Raw genomic sequence first — 12284 nt, forward strand, 5'->3', positions numbered from 1 at the left:
CCGGGAGTTCACAAACACAAATCTTTGATGGTAACAGGAAAAGCTGAGGTGGTTATTTTAAAAAAAATGAAATCCCATGCTTTAGGAACAGAGGAAGTGGGATTCAAAAGCAAGGAAGTTAAGTTTTATACATCACTGGTTTGGATTCAGCTGGGCTTTTGTGTTTAATTCTTGGCACTTTAGGTAGGGAGTCAAATCCTTGGGGAAGGCACAGAGAAGATTGAAAGAAAGATTGGCATTTGTAGAGTTGTCTTTGAGACCAGCAACTATCTGAATACACTTTACAGCCAATGAAATACTTTTGAAGTGTGATCATTGTAATGTAGGAAATGTGATCGCAGCTTTACACTGCCAGCTCACATAGCAATATGATAATGAGCAGCTAATCTGTTGATTAAGGAATAAATGTTAACTAGGACACTGAGCATAATCATAGAATCCCTACAGTACAGAAGGAGGCTATTCGGCCCATCGAGCCTGCACCGACAACAATCCCACCCAGGCCCTATCTTCATAACTTCACAAATTTACCCTCTTAAACCCCCTGATGCTATGGGTCAATTTATCATGGCCAATCAACCCAACCTGCACATCTTTGGACTATGGGAGGAAACTGGAGTACCCGGAGGAAACCCACGCAGACACGGGGAGAACGTGCAGACTCTGCACAGACTCTGTTCTGCCCAAGACCGCAAGGAACTACGAAAGGTCGTGAATGTAGCCCAATCCATCACGCAAACCAGCCTCCCATCCATTGACTCTGTCTACATTTCCCATTGCCTCGGCAAAGCAGCCAGCATAATTAAGGACCCCACGCACCCCGGACATTCTCTCTTCCACCTTCTTCCATCGGGAAAAAGATACAAAAGTCTGAGGTCATGTACCAACCGACTCAAGATCAGCTTCTTCTCTGCTGCCATCAGACTTTTGAATGGACTTACCTCGCATTAAGCTGATCTTTCTCTACACCCTAGCTATGACTGTAACGCTACATTCTGCACTCTCTCGTTTCCTTCTCTATGAATGGTATGCATTGTAAGTATAGAGAGCAAGAAACAATACTTTTCACTGAATGTTAATACATGTGACAATAATAAATCAAATCAAATCAAATTTGTGACCCAAGCCAGGAATTGAACCCAGGTCTTGTGAGGCAGCAGTGCTAACCACTGTGCTACCGTGCCGTGCCCCTGCTGTTCTTCAAAACAGTGGCATAGATTCTCTTCTGTCATTTGGGTCATTGGATATATTTTAAGGCAGAAGTAGGTAAATTCTTGACCAACAAGAGAACCAAAGAGTATCCGAGGTAGGCCAGATAGTGATTTGCAATCCACAGTGGGATCATCATTAATCTTACTGAATGGTGGAGCTGCTTGAGGGGCTGAATGGCCTACTCCTGCTCCTAGTTTTGTATGTTTGTATACACATCCACCTTTCTGGGATTGCAGAAGGGGCATCAGCTTAATGTGTCATCTGAAAGATAGCACCTCTGACAGTTCAGCACTCCCTCAGTACAGGAGCAAGCAGTCTTGATTTCTAACATGGGGCTTGAACCCAGAAGGTGTGACTCAGACAGGGAGAAACTGGTTCCACTAGCAAGAGAGTTAATAAGCAGGGGACACAGCATGGTGGCATAGTGGCTAACACAGGGGCCCAGGTTTGATTCCGGCCTTGGGTGACTGTGTGGAGCGTGCACACTCTCCCCATGTTTGTGTGGGTTTCCTCCGGGTGCTCCGGTTTCCTCCCGCAGTCCAAAGATATGCAGATTAGATGGATTGGCCATGCTAAATTGCCCCTTAGTGTCCCAAGATGTGTAGGTTAGGAGAATTAGTGTAGTAAATATGTGGGGTTATGGGGATGCGGCCTGGGTAAGATGCTCTTTCGGAGAGTCGGTGCAGACTCGATGGGCCGAATTACCTCCTTCTCTACTGAAGGAATTCTATGATTCTATAACACAGGTGTAAGGTGATTGGCAAAAAGACCAGAGGGGAATTGTTTTAATTCAATGGGTTATTGCTGATTTGATTAGATTTGATTTATTATTGTCACATGCATTGTTATACAGTGAAAAGTATTGTTTCTTGTGAAATCAAAAGAGGAAATGCTGGAAAATCTCAGCAGGCCTGGCAGCATCTGTCAGGAGAGAAAAGAGCTGACGTTTCGAGTCCAGACGACCCTTTGTCAAAGCTAGAAGGCACAGAAAGTGGGAGATAGATTATACTGCAGGGGGGAGGGAATGAAAGATGAGTCATAGGCACGGAAACCAGGAGAGAGGCTGCTAATGGCAGCCCACAGAGAGAATGGAAGGTGTGAATGACCAAATGGCAGAGAAGCTGAAATCAGAGGGTAAACTGTGGCAGGTGAAGATGTGGGGGGATGGCGGGAGAGAGGTAAAATTGAGAAAAAGGGGGACAAGGGAAGCAACGGGGGAGAAAAGACTTGCTGAGATTTTCCAGCGTTTTCTCTTTTGGTTTCAGATTCCAGCATCTGCAGTAATTTGCTTTTATCCATTGTTTCTTGTGATCTTGACTGCTGACTGAAAGTTACTTAGAAGTTTCAGTGGGAACAGTCAATAGGGAATTGGCTAAGTACTTGAAGGGGAGAGTTTTTAAGGAGATGGAGAAAGAGTGGGGGGTGTGTGTGGGATGGGTGGGTGGAGGAGGGGGGTTGGGACTAACTGGATGGCCCTTTCAAACTGCTGATATTAGCAAGTCAAGAGGAAATAAAATCAGCACATATTGTAGCAGGCTGGTGATTTGCTATTGTTTGCTTTTGCACTATTCCATAGGCCAATTGCAGCCTTTACAAGTTAGAACGTTTTGCTACCTCTTAGTACCATTGAGACCAGTGTCTACACGACTCCTTTGTGTATGAATCCCTCAGAGACTGGCTTGAACATTGGGAGGTGGTATCAGATGTTTGAAGTTGAATCAGCCACCTGCTTAAATGGCTTTGCTGTTGAAGTGAATGAAAAAGAAATTTAGATGAGACCAGTAATGGGTAGCTGATTACATGTTGACAGCTCTTTCGCTCAAAGTTAAAACTAACGCTCGCCGACCCTCAGCTGGAGTCTTCCTGTGCTCTACTCCGTTTGATCAGCAGTCAACCCAACAGGAAGAAGCAAGGGGTTTGAACAGACTAGGGGCAGGGTGGGGGGGCGGGCGGGGGGTGGTGGGAGGGGAACATACAGTTCTTTTATCCATTAAAATTCAAACTAAGCCACAGGGACTCAAAAAGGTGCCCCATCGTAATTCACAATCTGATGAGCCCTGGATTGTTCTTCTGGCCACGAGACCTTGGTGTCCTTGTGCATCAGTCGCTGAAAGTAAGCATGCAGGTACAGCAGGCAGTAAAGAAGGCAAATGGTATGTTGGCTTTCATAGCGAGAGGATTTGAGTACAAGGATAGGGACGCTTTGCTGCAATTGTATAGGGCGTTGGTGAGGCCACACATAATCACAGAATCCCGACAGTGCAGAAGGAGGCCATTTGGCCCATTAAGCCTGCACCGACATCAATCCTACCCAGGCCCAATCTTCATAACCCCATGTATTTATCCTGCTAATTCCCCTGACACTAAGGGCCCTGGAGTATTGTGTGCAGTTTTGGTGTCCTTATCTGAGGTCGGATTTCCTTGCTATAGAGGGAGTACAGCGAATGTTTACCAGGTTGATTCCTGGGATGGCAGATCTGGCATATGAGGAGAGACTAAGTCGATTAGGATTATATTCACTGGAGTTCAGGAGAGTGACAGGGAATCTCATAGAAACTTATAAAATTCTAAGGTTTAGATAGGGTAGATTCAGAAAGAATGTTCCCAATGGTGGGGAAGTCCAGAACTAGGAGTCATAGTTTGAGGATAAGGAGTAAATTTTTAGGACTAAGGTGAGGAGAAGTCTCTTCACCCAGAGAGTGGTGAACATGTGGAATTCATTACCACAGAAAGTAGTTGAGGCCAAAATGTTGTCTGATTTCAAGAAGAAATTAGACATAGATCTTAGAGCTGAAGGAATATGGGAGGAAGGGGGAATCAGGATTTTGAATTCGATGATCAGCCATGATCAAAATGAACAGTGGAGCAGGTTTGAAGAGCCGAATAGTCTACGCCTGCTTCTAGTTTCTATGTTTCTATGTTGCTTGCGCCTAACTCTCTTCACCTTTAGGAATGAGCTTCCTAACAGGGCAAGAGATCACATCGTAATGAAAGCAAGTGTCCTCACAGGTAACACTTGTTTCATCGACTGCTGGACTGCTTTCTATCACCTGAGGGGGATATAGCACTTGGGCTGAATGGAACCAAAGGTCATGGGGAAAAAGTAGGATTAGGCTATTGAGTTGGACGGTCAGCCATGATCGTAATGAATGGCACAGCAGGCTCGAAGGGCCAAATGGCCTCCTCCTGTTCCTATCTTATATGTTTCTATATTTCTATGAATGCAGAGGAATTTTCCAGAGTATGTTCTTTTCTTAGTCACCCAACTCAATTTCTCGCTCCACAGATGCTGCCAAACCCGTTGAATATTTGCAACATTCCCATTCCAGGGTGCGGGAGGACAGGCTTGCCGGAGCGAGAGACCTGCCTTGCACCAGTTATGTATGAGTAGAGTCATAAAAATAAAATGCATGGGTTCCTGACCTCCCAAGTGGTGTTGGACACCAACTCATTTGTCAATGAAGACACCCATGTTAATTTCAGGGCCAAACTAATGCAGGCTATATACGGTGGGGGTTCCTACTTTCCAATCCTATTGTTTTTGTGTCCCAGTTTCTGTTTCACATCATTAATTTCCTGGTGACACATATAGATGCCAACTCAACTGTCTGCTGCAGTGAACACAATTTAGAATGACTGCCAGGAGCTCATACAAACGCATCAAAAATACATAAAGGTTTCTTTGTGACTTGAAATATGATAAATATTTGTCATACAGATGATGGTGCAATGAGTCACAATGCCAACGCAGTGAGGATGAATGGAGAAAGACTACACAGTGGGCAGCTGCCTTGCGTCAGCTATGCCACGCGAGGAATTCTCTTTCTCCAACTCGTACAAAAACAAAGGAAAGTACAGCACAGGATCAGGCCCTTCAGCCCTCCAAGCCTGTGCCGATCATGATAGAATCATAGAATCATAGAAACCCTACAGTGCAGAAGGAGGCCATTCGACCCACCGAGTCTGCACCGACAACAATCCCACCCACGCCCTTTCCCCACAACCCCATACATTTAACCCGCTAATCCCTCTAACCTACACATCCCGGGGCACTAAGGCACAATTTAGCATGGCCAATCAACCTAACCCGCACATCTTTGGACTGTGGGAAGAAACCGGAGCACCTGGAGGAAACCCACGCAGACACAGGGAGAATGTGCAAACTCCACACAGACATGATGCCCGAACTAAACTAAAAAAAAACTTTCGGCTCTTATTCGGATTGTAACTATCTATCCCTTCCCTGTTCATGTAACCATCCGGATGCCTCTTAAATGTTGCTAATGTGCCTGCTTCCACCACCTCCTCTGGCAGCGCGTTCCAGGTACCCACCACCCTTTGCGTGAAAACCTTTGCACCAAAATCTTAATGTTAAGTCAAAACTAGCTCATGGGGGATTAATATCACTACAGCAGCGAGACTTGGGGTGTGGCTGGGTGGGGCAAAGTACCATGTATTCTAAAATAGACCAATCCTCCTTGGATTGATGGCACCTGCAACCCACTCCAGTTTAGGAACATTGGAACAGGAATAGACCATGCAGCCCTTCAGGCCTGCTCCATCATTCAATTATATACCTGAAAGGGAAAACACTTGCAGAACAATGTGGCTGTAGCAGCAGAGTGAGTCAAAGTGGAAAGTGCTTTTGGAGAGCTTCCATGGTGCGATGGGCCAGAACTTCCTACTCCTAAAATCAAAGGCGTAGAAGGAGTTGGGAAACTGCTGGAATCTATTATAAAAGATGAGACAACTAGGTACACGGAAAATAATGGAAGGATTGGGCAGAGTCAACATGGATTTATCAATAGGAAAACATGTTTTACAAACCCGTTGGAATTTTCTGAGGATGTTGCTATCAGGGTAGATGAGGGAGAATGAGTGGATGTGGTGTATTTGGTTTTGCAGAAGGTTTTCAATAAGGTCCCACATAAGAGGGACCAGGGTGTCCTTGTTCTTAAGTACAATTCCATTCCAATTTTCTTCCTGCACCTAGTGGTCCACTAAGGGGGACTTTTGTTTGTTTCCATAGCTAGTAATTCCCAAACAGATTGCTAGTCTGCCACCAGGGGCTTATAACTTGAGCACCACCAGTCCACATTAAGCCTGGCTGACCAGGCGTTTCACCCACTCTTACCGCCAGCCGTTGGTGTATTTGGAAGGATTTGTAGGTTGAGGCTCAGCCTCTCTGGTTTCATTATGAATGCATCTTCCTTGGCGATCAAATCCTGGGGTGGGAATCGAACCTGGAGCTTCTGGCTCAGAGGCAGGTACGCAATTCATAAATTACTGAACAGTTGCAGCAAGCAATTAGAAAGTAAATGGTCTGTTAACCTTTACCTCAAGAGAATTTGAGCACAGGTTGCAGTTGTATAGAGCTTGGTGAGGGCACACCTGGAGTATTATGTGCAATTTTGGTCTCCTGACCTAAGGAAGGATAAACTGGTTATAGATGGAGTGCACCAAATGTTTTCCAGACTAATCCCTGGGATGATGAGGGTTGCCCTGTACAGAGAGATTGAGGAGACTGGGCCTGTATTCTATTGTAGCCAGTGAGCTATTGTCCAATACAAAAAATGGCCAAGCAAATAAAGGACATTACAATGGCCTGATGGGAAATATGGCTGATGTTATGGTTCAGGTTAGAAACTTCAAAATATTTTATGAAGCCCGCCTGAAGCGTAAGTTTTTTATGTTGAGGATGAACTTCTTCTCCCAGAGGGTGGTGAATCTCTGGAATTCTCTGCCCACTGAGGTGGTGGAGGCTACCTCGCTGAATATGTTTAAAGCGCGGATGGATGGATTCCTGATCGGTAAGGGAATTAAGGGCTATGGGGATCAGGCGGGTAAGTGGTACTGATCCACGTCAGATCAGCCATGATCTTATTGAATGGCGGGGCAGGCTCGAGGGGCTAGATGGCCTACTCCTGCTCCTATTTCTTATGTTCTTATGTTCTTATGTTGAATTTGGCTCGGATAAGCATGATATATTCCACTTCAGGTATAATTCAAGTGACCCAGCAAGGAGCTATTATCAAATAAAGTTTACTTAAGAATATAATTAACATGTATAGTAAGAAAATTAGCAAGACCTTTGTTGAAGCATGGATTCATGAGGGGAAAGTCGTGCTTGACGAACTTGTTGGATTTTTTAATGAAGATGTGACTAGTGCGGTTGACGGAGGGGAACCGGTGGATGCGGTGTTTTTGGATTTCCAAAAGGCGTTTGATAAGGTGCCTCACAAAAGGTTGCTGAAGAAGATTGGGTCACACGGAGTTGGGGGTAGGGTGTTAGCGTGGATTGGGGATTGGCTATCCAACAGGAAGCAGAGAGTCGGAATAAATGGGTGCTTTTCTGATTGGCAGATGGTAAGTAGTGGCATGCCGCAGGGATCGGTACTGGGGCCTCAACTATTTATCATTTATATAGACGATCTGGAGGAGGGGACTGAGTGTAGGGTAACAAAGTTTGCAGACGACACAAAGATAAGTGGAAAAGTGAATCGTGTGGAGGGCGTAGAAGGTCTGCAGAGAGATTTGGACAGGCTGAGTGAGTGGGCGAGGATTTGGCAGATGGAGTATAACATTGACAAATGCGAGGTTATTCACTTTGGAGGAAATAATAGCAAATTGTATTATTATCTAAATGGAAAAAAATTACAACATGCTACTGTGCAAAGGGACATGGGGGTCCTTGTGCATGAGACGCAAAAACCCAGTCTGCAGGTACAACAGGTGATCAAGAAGGCAAAAGAGATGTTGGCCTATATCGCAAGGGGGATAGAATATAAAAGCAGAGATGTCTTGCTGCATCTGTACAGGGCATTGGTGAGGCCGCAGCTGGAGTAATGTGTGCGGTATTGGTCCCCTTATTTGCGGAAGGATATATTGGCCTTGGAGGGAGTGCAGAGAAGGTTCACCAGGTTGATACCAGAGATGAGGGGTGTTGATTATGAGGAGAGACTGAGCAGATTGGGTTTGTACTCGTTGGAATTTAGAAGGCTGAGGGGGGATCATATAGAGACCTATAAGATAATGAAGGGGCTGGATAGGGTAGAGGTGGAGAGATTCTTTCCACTTAGAAAGGAAGCTAGAACTAGAGGGCACAGCCTCAAAATAAAGGTGGGTCAGTTTAGGACAGAGTTGAGGAGGAACATCTTCTCTCAGAGGGTGGTGAATCTCTGGAATTCTCTGCCCACTGAAGTGGTGGAGGCTACCTCGTTGAATATGTTTAAATCACGGATAGATGGATTCCTGATCGGTAAGGGAATTAGGGGTTATAGGGATCAGGCGAGTAAGTGGAACTGATCCACTTCAGATCAGCCATGATCTTATTGAATGGCGGGGCAGGCTCGAGGGGCTAGATGGCCTACTCCTGCTCCTATTTCTTATGTTCTTATGAAACAAAAGAACCACTATAATTTATAACTCTTAATGAATATATCTAATGTGTTCCAATTAAAACTAAAATCCAATAAACAAAACCCTTTAAACAGGTTTACCACTGCACAGGCTAAAGCTCACATTATACTGGGATCCAGATTGAACGATGATTTCAAATGATCTTTAAAACTCAGAGCAGCTTGTAGTCATCAGCTCCCCAAAACACCAAAAACACAGATTCTTTACTGCAGCCTGGCAATAAGCTGTGCTTTCAGTTAACTGGTAAAGCTTCCAAAGTAAAAGCAGAGAGAGACTTCTTTCAGCTGTGCTTCTAACAGTACTGCCAAAACCGGCAGGGGTGGCACGGTAGCACAGTAGTTAACACTGCTGCTTCACAGCTCCAGGGACCTGGGTTCGATTCCCAGCTTGGGTCACTATCTGTATGGAGTTTGCACATTCTCCTCGTGTCTGCGTGGGTTTCCTCCGGGTGCTCCGGTTTCCTCCCACAGTCCAAAGATGTGCGGGTTAGGTTGGATTGGCCATGCTAAAAAAAAAATTGCCCTTAGTGTCCTGAGATGCGTAGGTTAGAGGGATTAGTGGGTAAATATGTCGGGATATGGGGGTAGGGCCTGGGTGGGTTTGTGGTCGGTGCAGACTCGATGGGCCTCTTTCTGTACTGTAGGGTTTCTCTGATTTCAACCAAACTAAAAACAATCCTCGTCACCTGAGCTGCACACAGATTTTTTTTATTTCTCCTCCCACCACAGACATCACTTACAGCTGTGAGCTGCAGAGATCATGATTTAAAAAAAAAAATTCTTAACGTGACACTGACATCACAGTAAATTTTGGACAAGAGATTTTAAACTCCAGACTGAGAGTGTGTGGCTGCAAGAAGAAAAGATCTTGGTTTACCTGCGACAAATGGCTTTGGTTTTCTCTTGTCCTAAAGTTACTGTGTCACGTTAAGAAATGTTTTTTTTAAATCATGATCTCTGCAGCTCAAAGCCTTAAGTATGTCTATGGTGGGAGGAGAAATGAAGTCAGCAGGATACTGTACAATGGTTGTTTTCATGGGGGAAGCTGTAACAACATATCCTTGATAATAAAGCCATTCTAATCCATCAAATGGAAACAGGAGTCGGATTTTAAGTGCAAAAATAACTCAGGATACTTCCCTAAGATCAGGCAATAAACCAGTTTGGATGATATGCCTTTGGTAAACTGCATGTGTTCTAGCCAGTCTCAAAAGAACAAATATTGAAGTTTTGAGGAACAGAATCAGAGAAGAGAAGAACAGAAGAAAAAGCAGAAACTCAAGCTTTAAGCTTGATGAAGTCTGATCCCTCTCCATGTCTGATCAGCATGAGTGGATAGAGACACCCTTCAGGTCCATGAGGTGAGTATAAGTAGTTAAAATCTATGTTTATATCCATATTATAGTAGATTTACAGGGGGACAGAAGAATTTAATTATGATCTTCTGCTGTTTCCCTCTCCCCTTCTTTTTCTCTTGTCACAGTCATTAGTATTTAAAGTTTTCCTATATTTTCCTAATCAAGACATGATTTGATTGGTTTCCATCAATTAGCTGAAGCAAGGATCTCGGTTAACGCTATGGAATTTAGAACAATGGAAAGTCACCTCATTGAAGTGTACAAATTACTTACAGTGCTCAACAGTATAGATGGTAGACTCTATAACCAGGATCTAGTACCAGGGGTACAGTCTCAGAATAAGGGGTAGGCCATTTAGGGCCAAGATGCAGAAGAATTTCTTCACTCAGAGAGTTGTGAATCTTTGTAATTCTCTGCCCCAGAGGGCTTTGGAGATTCAGTCATTGAGTATGTTCAATGCAGAGCTCGATCGATTTCTGCATATCAAAAGATTTGTGGATAGTGCTGAAAGATTGCATTGAGATAGACTATCAGCCATGATCTTGATTTGATTTGATTTGATTTATTAATGTCACATATGTTGAGATACAGTGAAAAGTGTTGCTTCTTGTGCACTACACAGACAAAACATACTGTTCATAGAGTACATAGGGGAGAGGGAGAGGAGAGGGTGCAGAATGTACTGTTGCAGTTACAGATAGGGTGTAGAGAAAGGTCAGCTTAATATATGGTAGGTCCATTCAAAAGTCTGATGGCAGCAGGGAAGAAGATGTTCTTGAGTCGGTTGGTACGTGTTCTCAGACTTCTGTATCTTTTTTCCTTTTTTTCCAGTTGAATGGTGGAACAGTCTCGAGGTCTTGAGAGGCCTTCTCCTGATCTGATATCCCACAAGGCTCATGAGCCCATTGGACTTGTTTCATCTTTGTATTGCAGTATAAGAGTTACATATGGGGTTAATGTGTGTCTGAGTGCAGTACTGTCACACATACAGTGATGTAAGAAGGCACATAATCTTGACGTAGGGTCAGTGGTGATGGCCAGAGATGGGTTAAGAGCTCGGATAGAAGTTGCTTCTTTCCTATACCCTTTACTGGATATTTCTTTATATAATTGCATCATAGAATCATAGAATTGTTTGAATCCCTACCATGCAGAAGAAGGCCAATCAGCCCATCGAACCCACACCGACAACAATACCACCAGGCCCTATCCCCTTAACCTCACGTACTTGCCCTGCTAATCTTCCTGACACTAAGGGGCAATTTAGCATGGCCAATCAACCTAACCTGCACAGCTTTGGATTGTGGGATGAAACCGCAGCACCCGGAGGAAACCCACCCAGACATGGGGAGAATGTGCCAACTCCAAATGGACCGGAATCGAACCCAGGTCCCCGGCGCTGCGAGGCAGCAGTAGTTAATAAAGACATGCAGAAGGTTACAAATCCTTATGCAACAAAATAATTCTGCAATCAACATCATCCCAATACTCATGCTGCAATGCTTGCTGGTCCAAAAATATTAGATGTCTAATGCTGATAAAAATGGATATGTGGGGTGATGGGGGATGTCCATGAGGTCGTTGTAAGGACAGGACTTTTTGGACATTGGGTCTCCTTGAAGAAACCTCCCAGGATATATCCCGTTTCGGTTCACGGACTACTCAAGGTGGGTCCATTGTATGTCCTTGTGGATTTGGAGTCTTGCTACTCCTTAGAGCCAACTCCCATTGGCTGATGCAGTCATCAAACAACCAATTGACCACACCAACAAGAGGGAGCTCGTTCAGATTCCCGACTGATAAAATGTTTTATTCTTAACACTGACATAAACGCAGCACTGCATGATTCACCTGGAAGGGGCAAGACTTGAACAAGGTCAAGTGAAAGAAGTTGAGTTGGCATAAAGCACAAAGAAACATTCATTAGCTTCATAATAAATCAAAATCAACAAACAGAAGGTATCTCCACATCTCCTCTGGAGTTGTCAGAAACTTGAAGTCTGTTGTGTAACTTGATTGAACAGAACAATGAATATTAATCACGCACTTTCTCCACAACAAAAAGAATGTCTCTTTTTACTCTTTCAACCTTCAATTGAATCTTACAGAGTTTGAGCAGATTTTTGAAAAGTGATTCCTGGTGGAGCACGAACCTTTCTTTCCCGAACATTAAAGGCAGATTTTTGTCTGTTGCTTGCGCGTCTGGGGAGGCTCTTCCAGCTCCTCACCCGCACACTTGGACAGATTACAAAAAAGAAACCTGTTGCCTGATCGCCTTCAGCCTCTCTGCGCTGAC

Source organism: Mustelus asterias, chromosome 4, assembly GCF_964213995.1.
Source record: "Mustelus asterias chromosome 4, sMusAst1.hap1.1, whole genome shotgun sequence".
Lineage (NCBI taxonomy): Eukaryota > Metazoa > Chordata > Chondrichthyes > Carcharhiniformes > Triakidae > Mustelus > Mustelus asterias.